Genomic DNA, 11,939 nt, shown 5'->3' on the forward strand with positions numbered 1-11,939 from the left:
GGTCTGCAGCAGCTAGGGACGGGGTTAGAGCTGCTGCAGAGAGGGGGAGGAGTGGGGGGAGGGAGAAGGGGGTGAAGCAGGGAGGGTCGGAGGCAGCGCAGGGATGGCGCTGCCTCTGGGGGAGGAGGGGGAGCCTTGACAGCGGGCAGGGCCACGTCAGTCTTGGCAGGGGGGGGAGCTGCTTTCTTACCTTTCCTGGGTTTCGCTTTCAGGGTTGCCGGAGAGGGTGTCTGCGGTGCTGGCGCCTTGGCTGGAGCCTTGGTCGGGGCCGACGAGGGGACCTTGGCCGGGGCCTTGGCTGCTGCTACCGCTGCGTATGACCTTGATCTTTTGGGGCAATCCTTGTAGATGTGGTCAGGATCGCCGCACAGGTTACAGGTCTTCTTTCGTGGACAGTCTTTGGTCTCGTGCCCCACCACCCTGCAGTGCCTGCAGGATTTCTGTTGGCATTCCTCCGCCTTGTGACCCAGTTCGCTGCATCGTCTGCAGGTTGTGGGCTGACCAGGGTAGAAAAGCATGCCTGTAGAATTCCCCAGGGCGAAGCTCTGCGGGAGGTGTTGGAGCCCGTCCGGCAAGGTGGAGTCTGCCTTCAGACGGATCACGAGGGACCATCTTCCTGTCCAGAAGCCGTACTGGTTGAGGATCTTGGTCGGTTCTTTCACGATGTGGCAGTATCTTCCCAGAAAAGTTGCCACGTCTTTTCCTGGGGTGTGGGGGTTCCGCATCGAGACCGTCACGGGTCTCTCCTCCCTGTGGATGGGGCTGTTTCCGTAGAAACGGGAGAGGACCTGATCCGGTTTCGCCGACCTGAAGGCTTCCCAGAACCTTTTGCAGACCGCCGCTGAAATGAACGTTACGTAGAACATTCCCTTCAAAAACGACTGGACGCTCAGGGTTTCTGCTGGGCTGAAGCCTGCTCCCTCGTGCACTACCTTCTTGCTGAAGGTGTCCACATCCATGTCAGGGGTGCGGCCCTCCACTTCCTTTAACTTTAGGACCACCATCTGCCTCATCCAGGTCTCCAGGGGAGGTGGGCTCCCTGGGGTCGCTGCAGGCTGGACTCGGCTTCCGGTGGCCTGGCTGGGTCGTTGGGCTTCAGAGGTCTGGGTTGCCATTTTCACTCCTCGTCGGGTCTGGCTGGGAAAGCGTAGAGAACTGGAAAAGAGAAGAGGGAGAGATTAAAAGCACAGGGGGGAAGGCAGGGGAAGGCACTAAAAAGGCCAAAAAGAGGGGCAGGGGAAGGCACTAAAAAAGGCCAAAAAGAGGGGCAGGGGAAAGGCACTAAAAAAAGGCCGAAAAGAGGGGCAGGGGGAAGGCACTAAAAAAGGCCAAAAAGAAGGGCAGGGGAAGGCACTAAAAAAGGCCAAAAAGAGGAGCAGGGGAAGGCACTAAAAAGGCCAAAAAGAGGGGCAGGGAAAGGCACTTAAAAAGGCCAAAAAGAGGGGCAGGGGAAGGCACTAAAAAAGGCCAAAAAGAGGGGCAGGGGGAGGCACTAAAAAAGGCCAAAAAGAGGGAAAAAGGGCACTAAAAAAGGCCAAAAAGAGGGAAAAGGCACTAAAAAAGGCCAAAAGTAGGGGAGAAGACCGCCTCAGGAAGAGGGGGAGTCTTTCCCAGCAGCCAAAGGTAGACCGTGCGCTCAAGCCTCACGAGTGTTAGGATTTCTCCAGCATGCATCCACTCGGTGTTGGGGAGTCCACAACGGGTTTCCTAGGGTCTGCAGGCCCGGAGGCCGAGGAACGAACGCAACCGTGACCGAATCTCGTTTCGTTCAGAAAGGCATCAGTTAGAACCCCAATAGCAGCATGTCTACATAAGTAGAAAGGCCGAGGTCCAACAACAACCAATCGTCACGAACCTCAGGCAAGACACTTGATCTTAGCCAAAAGGCCGAGAAGCGATCTCAATAAATGAACAGTTTATTGTTGTAAAACATGGACTCATATAGCCACAGAACTTCATTAACATAAATCAACATTGATAAACAGGTACATGTAGACAACCCAACCTTTAATCCCCTTTAGCTACTGAATATCCCCCTGGCAGCCATCTTGTTAATGGGATTAGTTAACACAATGGAGTTCCTGCCTGTTTGGCAGCCAGGCTGGAGCCATCTCTGACTACCTTGGGGCGTTGTATGACAGGTCATTCTGTCACATATCTCCCCTTTTAAAAAGAATACTGAACTGGGGCCTGACCCCAATCGGGTCTGCATCCAATTCAGTCGGAGAGCACAGCTCCGTCGCTCCTAGAGTTGTGGATGCAGGGGGCTGGCAAAGGGCACCTGTCCCACTAACCAGTCCTGGGGTGCACTTAGAGACTGGGGAGTTCGGGTCCCAGACGAGGACAACAGTCCCACTCGCCAGGGCAGGGAGACAGGGTCCATAATCTGCGGGTAGTAGGCTTGCTTTCAGTCCTCTCCAGGGGCCCCAGTGATGGACAGTTCCTTCACACACTCCATCACATATCTCCTTTTTCTGGGGGAGACTGACGTCTGATAAGACCCCCACACAATTTGACTCCAAAGTCAGTCTGTATATCCGGACCACCACTGCCAGCCACAAATTGGTACTCCCCAAAACAATTTAACAAAGGACCAGTACTCACCCAGCCGCACTCTGCTTCTCCCAAATAGTGTAACTGCCGCTGGGGAGAAGGGCCAAATGTGCCTTCTCCCTGGAGTCCTCTCAGCCACTGGGGAGAAAACAAAGAGGCTGGGGTCCCTTCCATATGGGGTTCTGGGCTGACTGCCCGCCAGCTCTGGGGACTGCAGGTGGCGACCATAGTCCAATCCACCTGCATGGTACAAATGTTTGTATGATCCTCGGCGAGGGGAGGAAAGCCACATGCATCCCCTCCTGTATACTCCATCTGCTGGGGAGAGATGGCCATCTGCCTCTCTCCCATTGCCAACACTTCTGCTGGGGATACAGGATCCATAGAAATCACTGCCTCTAGGCAACATTGGGGGGGTAAAGCCAATGGAGCTGGGGTCACAGAGGGGAGCGGGCAGAGACCAGCGGCACTCTGCCCCGAGGGCAGCGCTTCAGCTGCATTTGTAAAATCCAGGGGCACCACCAACTCTGTGGCTGCCTGACCGGACCCTCCTTGGTTACTGCGGTCAGGCATGGGAACAAGTGGAAGGGGTGGGCAGAGGCCAGCAGCGCTCTGCCTCAAAGCCAGCAGTTCAGCTGGGGGATCTGGCTGGGACATGCAGGGGGGGTCTTGGTCAGTTTCTGGGCCATATTGCGGGGAATAGGGCAAAGTGTCTGGGGTGAGGGAAGGGAGTGGGCAGAGGCCAGTTGCGCTCTGCTCGGATGTTTGTGCTTCTGGTGGGGGCACAATACTCATAGGATCCACTGGGGCACACTGCTGGGCACGGACAAAGAGTTCTCGGTAGGCCTGCTCCAGGAACCATTCTTGGTAAACCAAATAATCGAAATCAGCCCACAAGTCGGGCAGGTAACAGGGCACATCTGCGAGAATAGCACGGAATGGAGCGCATGTACATGAGGGAAAAAACAAAAATACAACACAATAGTGCAATATGTATACTCAAAATATAAAATGTAAAAATAAGTACCACTCACAAGTGGACTGCAAATGGTGTGCTCGTCGAAAATTCCTATTTTCAGATCTTTGGTGCTGCAGAAAATAGAAGTGGACAAATGGTGCAGTATCTTCAGTAGTCGGATGTAAATAAAACGAATTTACACTTACAATTGCGGTGGCACCACTCGAATAGAATAGTGCATATGCATATAAGTAAGACTCCACCGAAATCTTGTAAAAATGGTTTATTAAATCCCTCGACGCGTTTCGCCGATCGCACGTAAAATTAACAAAATATAAACCTGTCTGCTGGGAGTCCATAAGTCCTTTTATGCTCATGGGAGCACTTCCGGGTTCATCCTCACGTCAGATCACGTGAGCCAACGTATTGATGTCATCTGTGGGGCGTCCTCTCTGATCCTCGGCGGCCGTGCGTAGGCTTCCAACGTCAGTGGATGGATCCTACGTCTGCATCGGCGTATCCGCGCCAGTCATGGAAAAAGACATCCCCCGTCTTCCGTCGTCTACAGGTGGAATCTCCAGCAACGCCGTGCAAGTCCCCGATAACTACCAACCACCCGATAGGGGGGGTGAACGAGTTGCTAATTTGTCCTTAGGAGCACCGTCAGAGACCCAGCGGACATCCCGCAGCAGGGAGCATAAAAAATCATACATAATAAAAGTTACATATAATAAAAATATATAAAAATATGTAATAAAACATCGTGTGGTTCATTCTAAATATACATCCGACTAAGATCGATCCTAACATAATATTATGAAGAAAGAACAATAAAGTGCAGCAGCCTATTTTCTTACATAGAGGAAGATATCATCAAGGCTAATACCCCAATATATAATTTATATAAAGTGACTCAATGTAAAGTGCAAAGTGCAATAAATGGTGAACGTGCAAAAATACAAGATCCTATTTAAGGGTTTATACGACAATCCTAAAGTGCAAAATGTGTATAGAGGTAAGTGCTCTTAAAGTTTTTTTTTTTTTTTGTTTTTTTTTTCTCAGTCATTCATAAAAGCCAAAATATCCAGATCAATATTTAAACCCCCCGGTTTATGTGTCTGAAACTTAAAAATCCATTGTGTTTCCTTTTTTGCTAAGGCCTGCTTTAAATCCCCACCTCTCCAATGGGGTGAGACACGGTCAATCCCTATTATTTTGAAATTTGCCAAAGAGAAATCCTTACAGGTGTTGCAATGTTTAGGGACGCTATGTTTAAAGTTTTTATTCCGTATTCCGCAGAGATGTTCTAGGCCCCTAACTTTTAATTCTCTCATTGTTCGTCCAATGTACTGAGCCCCACATGTACATTCCAAGAGATAAATAACGTTTTTTGACCTGCAGTGGATAAAGTGCTTAATATCATACTCCTTTTTTGTATTAAAACATCTAAAACTGGTAATTTTCTTATCTTGTTTAAAACACGTTTTGCAGAGCTTTCACATTCCACATCTATAGAAACCTGGATTTTTATTGGGTAAGAAATTATTACTTTTATTAGTTTTCTCCATATCAGGTAAAATGCTCGGAGACAGAATGGATTTTAGGCTCTCTGTCTTTTTATAGATTATATTTGGTTTTTCTGGGAGATGGTTTTTTAAAACACTATCTTGTTGCAGGATGGGCCAGCATTTTGTTATCGCCCTTTTTATTTCGAATGCCTTATTGCTATACTTAGTAAGAAAAGCAAAGTCAAACGACTTCGTGTGTTTATAGGTTTTATCTCCCAGGTTTTATAAACACACGAAGTCGTTTGACTTTGCTTTTCTTACTAAGTATAGCAATAAGGCATTCGAAATAAAAAGGGCGATAACAAAATGCTGGCCCATCCTGCAACAAGATAGTGTTTTAAAAAACCATCTCCCAGAAAAACCAAATATAATCTATAAAAAGACAGAGAGCCTAAAATCCATTCTGTCTCCGAGCATTTTACCTGATATGGAGAAAACTAATAAAAGTAATAATTTCTTACCCAATAAAAATCCAGGTTTCTATAGATGTGGAATGTGCAAGCTCTGCAAAACGTGTTTCAAACAAGATAAGAAAATTACCAGTTTTAGATGTTTTAATACAAAAAAGGAGTATGATATTAAGCACTTTATCCACTGCAGGTCAAAAAACGTTATTTATCTCTTGGAATGTACATGTGGGGCTCAGTACATTGGACGAACAATGAGAGAATTAAAAGTTAGGGGCCTAGAACATCTCTGCGGAATAGGGAATAAAAACTTTAAACATAGCGTCCCTAAACATTGCAACACCTGTAAGGATTTCTCTTTGGCAAATTTCAAAATAATAGGGATTGACCGTGTCTCACCCCATTGGAGAGGTGGGGATTTAAAGCAGGCCTTAGCAAAAAAGGAAACACAATGGATTTTTAAGTTTCAGACACATAAACCGGGGGGTTTAAATATTGATCTGGATATTTTGGCTTTTATGAATGACTGAGAAAAAAAAAAAAAAAAAAAAAAAAAACTTTAAGAGCACTTACCTCTATACACATATTGCACTTTAGGATTGTCGTATAAACCCTTAAATAGGATCTTGTATTTTTGCACGTTCACCATTTATTGCACTTTGCACTTTACATTGAGTCACTTTATATAAATTATATATTGGGGTATTAGCCTTGATGATATCTTCCTCTATGTAAGAAAATAGGCTGCTGCACTTTATTGTTCTTTCTTCATAATATTATGTTAGGATCGATCTTAGTCGGATGTATATTTAGAATGAACCACACGATGTTTTATTACATATTTTTATATATTTTTATTATATGTAACTTTTATTATGTATGATTTTTTATGCTCCCTGCTGCGGGATGTCCGCTGGGTCTCTGACGGTGCTCCTAAGGACAAATTAGCAACTCGTTCACCCCCCCTATCGGGTGGTTGGTAGTTATCGGGGACTTGCACAGCGTTGCTGGAGATTCCACCTGTAGACAACGGAAGACGGGGGATGTCTTTTTCCATGACTGGCGCGGATACGCCGATGCAGACGTAGGATCCATCCACTGACGTTGGAAGCCTACGCACGGCCGCCGAGGATCAGAGAGGACGCCCCACAGATGACATCAATACGTTGGCTCACGTGATCTGACGTGAGGATGAACCCGGAAGTGCTCCCATGAGCATAAAAGGACTTATGGACTCCCAGCAGACAGGTTTATATTTTGTTAATTTTATTATATTGTATTTGATTTTAATCTACTCCTGAAGAAGCCGACGTGCGATCGGCGAAACGCGTCGAGGGATTTAATAAACCATTTTTACAAGATTTCGGTGGAGTCTTACTTATATGCATATGCACTATTCTATTCGAGTGGTGCCACCGCAATTGTAAGTGTAAATTCGTTTTATTTACATCCGACTACTGAAGATACTGCACCATTTGTCCACTTCTATTTTCTGCAGCACCAAAGATCTGAAAATAGGAATTTTCGACGAGCACACCATTTGCAGTCCACTTGTGAGTGGTACTTATTTTTACATTTTATATTTTGAGTATACATATTGCACTATTGTGTTGTATCTTTGTTTTTTCCCTCATGTACATGCGCTCCATTCCGTGCTATTTGGTTATTTCTACACTATAAGGAAGAGTGTTTTTTGGAAGCTGCAGTCTTGAGGGAAGTATTATATTATTGATTAATACACGTGTTATTTTGGGTTTTCTTTTGTTCTTTACACATCTGCGAGAATCCCTTCCCTGAACTCCCGGATCTCCTCGCACCGATATTTCGATGGGCTCCCAAATTCTCAGTCCTCTTGTAGGCTTTCCATTATCAATCCTGGGCTGCCAAAGTCATCGCCCTCTGGCATGTAGTCATCCTTCAGCTCTGGACACCACTGCACGGCCTGCCAATACAGGGCCCGGTATCCACAATCCACAGTCATTTCAAGTGGAAGCAACTTCTCCAACTCAGCCACCAAGTTCTCTTGAGGTTGCTCTCCCAGGTACTGCATTCGCCAATCTAGTTGTAGCACGTACCATTCCTTGGAAGATGGGAGGACTATTCCCCGGACACCCTGGTCCACTCTGAGAGCCTCCATCCAGGCACTTATGTAACGCACGACTCTGCTGCGCACCAACACGTCCTGTAGTGCTGGAACCATCTTTAGCTTGCTGCTGGTATACCCGCTGGTACTCCGCTGGGACGTTTGCAAGGAGGATCCTGCCGCTGCCGCCAATGTAACAGGTTCACCAAGAGAGCTGTAGTAACTCCCAGAGATCACCCACATGTATCCTCCTGTTGTCCCCGGAATCACTTCCAGCACCAGTCAGCATACGCATCTTGGAACCCTGCTATGTGTACCCAATAAGTAGACATACAACTACCTTGAACTGAGTACAGCAGGAATTATTGTTGTAAAACATGGACTCATATAGCCACAGAACTTAATTAACATAAATCAACATTGATAAACAGGTACATGTAGACAACCCAACCTTTAATCCCCTTTAGCTACTGAATATCCCCCTGGCAGCCATCCTGTTAATGGGATTAGTCAACACAATGGAGTTCCTGCCTTTTTGGCAGCCAGACTGGAGCCATCTCTGACTACCTTGGGGCCTTGTATGACAGGTCATTCTGTCATTAAAATCCATGACCATTATTTAAAATACAACCGCAACCGGCTGCCCCACTAGACACCAGGCAGTCTGAACACGGGTCACAAGTAAAGTGATGCACTGGTAAGTCGGGGGGGTTAAGAGTGGCATGGGGGCATATCAGGGAGGCAGAGTGGAGTATAGGGGGATAAAGGCATATCAGGGAGGCAGAGTGGCATATAGGAGTGTATAAGGCATATGCCTGGGGGGGCAGATATGGGTGTATAAGGCATACCTGGGGGAGTGGCAAATAGGGGGTTTTATTACCCAATTTGCCACTCCCCCAGGTATATCTGGGGCAGAGTGGCATATAGGGGTTAAAAGGAATGATCAGGGAGGCAGAGTGGCATATAGGGGGTATAAGGAATATCTGGGGGCAGAGTGGCAAATAATAGGAAATCATAGTTTTTATTAAATATGAAAAAAAGTTTACATGTGAATTAATATTTACTAGTAAAACTTTTTTTTCCCTATAGGGTAGTCTTATATTCAGGCTTTTTCTTTTTTTTTCCTAAATTAATATTCAAATTTTGGGGGATCATCTTATAATCAGGGTCGTCTTATAATTGAGCATATACGGTATTTCATTAGTTGAGGTACATGTTAAGAACTCATTCATTTCAAACTGTTTCTCATGGGAGAGTGGGAAAACCAACAGGTTTGTAGTGGGCATGACTGGGGGACCAATCTGGTTCTAAATCTTAGATATATAGATCACCTTTTTATTTAGGGAGGAGGTGAAAAATCTCTCCTAGTTTTTTTTAATTACTTAAATAATAATAATGACAGACATATAGTTCTAAATATAGCAGGGATGAGAATAAAATAAAAACACTTTAAAACTGTAGACACTCATAATTTTATTAGTAATGAAAACTGTCACTATGTCCCTTGGTAAAAAAAAAATTTTTTGGAGCCCGAGGTGCGTTCTCCTGGGTGCCGCAACTGTGCCGTGGGCAGCAGAAGCCAGACTACGATACTGAGTTCCCTCACAGGGAACCCAGACAAATTCCCCCCATGGGAGGGTCGGATCTTGAGTCTCACCCCGAAGGGTGAGACTCCTTGCTGGCCTTCTTTGAAGAGAGGAAGGGGCCAGAAGGCTCCCAATCCTCCTCCAGCAAAGTCCGGGCTTCACTGCCTCTAAAAAGAAAACAGTGTCCAAAACAACAGTGACAAAATCGTGTGCCAAAACATAGTGAGGGCCTCGCCGTGAATTCAAAAAGCTGTGAATCAGATAAAGGGAAATTAATTGGCACTCGTGAAAAACGAAGTGATGTATAAATTAAGAAAAAATTATTTAGGGGCAGACCATTGCTGGCCTGCCAGGTTAAAAAATAAATCATCTTAACCCCAGGACCTGATGGTACGAGGGGAAAAGGAAGTGCAGGAAACCGCCAGTGAGACCGTGCGCTCACCGTGTGCAGTACGTGACTCCAGCATTTCTGCCGGGGCAAATCAGCACCTCAGGCTCCATTGCTTTCCCAGCCCTAAGGCCAGAGGATCAGTGTATCCCCCCCAGGCAAAAGGGGGACTGCACTTGATCTTAGCCAAAAGGCCGAGAAGTACCTAAAAGCCAGTATGCACGCAGGAATTGTTTAGATATTTCAATATACCAACAACAGGCTACCAAATGAAGACGGTTTTTTCGAAAAAGGGATATAAAGAAAAAGAGCTGGAGGATACCATAAATCAGATAGCAGAGACGGGATGTAGAAGCATTATTAAACACTCATCTACAGACACCAGACAAGCCAGAAGGCTTGTTTTTCCCTCAGAAATCTCATGGTGCTGCCACAACCACAATGGATTCTGGGTAGGTGCATGCAAATAAGGTTATAGAGGCAAAGGTGATAATTGTTAACCTTATTTGCATTCACCAAGGATCCTTCTCACCGGCAGCTGTGCACGTCTGGACAAGTACGCAGAAGATGATTGGTGGGACTGTTTGGGCATGGTGGCTATAAAGGTGTTGTCTGAGCAAAAGAGTAAGAAGAAAAAGGATAACATCAAGGTGACGGACACCCCATCCTTACATGCACACATAGAGTCACTAGCATAGTCATAGAGCCTTGTAGTTTAGACGCTTCTCTGTATACTCACATACATGTATTTGTAATTTTAATAAACATATTGTCTTAAGCCACTTGTGTAAGTGGAGTTTTATACAAAGAGGAATCGGTAGTACCGTATTTGCTCGATTATAAGACGACCCTGATTATAAGACGACCCCCCAAAATCTGAATATTAACTTAGGAAAAAAAGAAAAAGCCTGAATATAAGACGACCCAAAGGAAAAAAGTTTTACCAGTAAATGTTAATTCATGTAAACTATTTTTTTAAATAAAAGCTATGATTGAGAAAAATATTTTTTTTGTTTTTATTTCTTGTATTTTCCAACCTGTCCCCCAGTTACGCACATCTGCCCCCAGGATTGCCACTCCAATATGGCACTGTGGCCCATGATATGCCTTTTAACCCTCTATATGCCACTGTGCCCCATGGTATGCCTTTTGACCCCCTATGTGCCACTCTGCCTCCAGAAATGCCTTATACCCCTATATCCCATTCTGGCATTTAGGGGGTTAAAATGCATATTATGGGGCAGAGTGGCATATAGGGAGGTATAAGGCATTTCAGGAGGCAGAGTGGCATTAAGGGAGTTAAAAGGCATTCTATAGAGCACTCTGCCTCCAGAAATGCCTTATACCACTATATGCCACTCTGCCATTTAGGGGGTTAAAAGGCATATTATGGGGCAGAGTGGCATATAGGGAGGTATAAGGCATTTCAGGAGGCAGAGTGCTCTATTAAATGCCCCCTTAACGCCAGAAATGCCCTATGCCCCCATTTAACACACACACACACACCCTATACCCCCATTTAACTAACTAACTAACACACACACACTCTCTCTCCCCCCCTCTCTCACCCCCCTTCCCCCGCTCTCCCCCCTCTCTTACCGGTGCTTCCAGCCGGGGCAGCGGGTTGACGTCGCCTTCTGCTGCAGCCGGAAGGAGGTGTGGCTAGCAGCGGGGGTTTGTATGCGTCCGTCGCGTACAGGCCCGGACTGGGACAAAAAATAGGCCCGGGCATTTAAGACTGAGCAGCCCATTTTTTTAATTTATGTTTTTTGTTAAACCAAATTCTGACAAATTTAATATACAATTTCTTGTTGTCTATGAGTTATATTTCAGCATGCTTTTGTCGCTGTAATCAATTAGCATTACATAAATATATAATAATAAATCATAATGTCCTGCAATTTATAAAGTGCTATATATTTAATAAAAGATTCAAAACAGTAACTAATATTTGACCATTTAGTTGGTACTTAGAAAGAGGTAGAAACTTTGTAAAAAAAAATCAAACTTTCACTTAGAAACTAAGCCTCGTTTACTTAAAAGGGTACTCTAAGCACCAAAACAACTTTAAGTTAATGAGGCCGTTTTGGTGTATAGATCATGTCCCGGCAGTCTCACTGCTCAATTCTCTGCCATTTCGGAGATAAATCACTTTTGTTTGTTTATGCAGACCAAGTCTACAGTTTGGCTGGCCCAACTGAGTGCAACTGAGCAATGCAATCGTGGATGTGATCGCAACGCAATCGCATATGTGGCAGGCTCAGTTGGCCTGATCTGAAGTTTCCTCCCTACAGTGCTGAGAGTTACAGCATAGCAGGGAGAAACCTCAGACCAGCCCAACTGAGCCTGTTACATCGCACTCAGCCAATCCTCTAGGCCGAGCAATGTAATGTCAG

This window comes from Spea bombifrons, chromosome 12, assembly GCF_027358695.1.
Source record: "Spea bombifrons isolate aSpeBom1 chromosome 12, aSpeBom1.2.pri, whole genome shotgun sequence".
NCBI lineage: Eukaryota > Metazoa > Chordata > Amphibia > Anura > Pelobatidae > Spea > Spea bombifrons.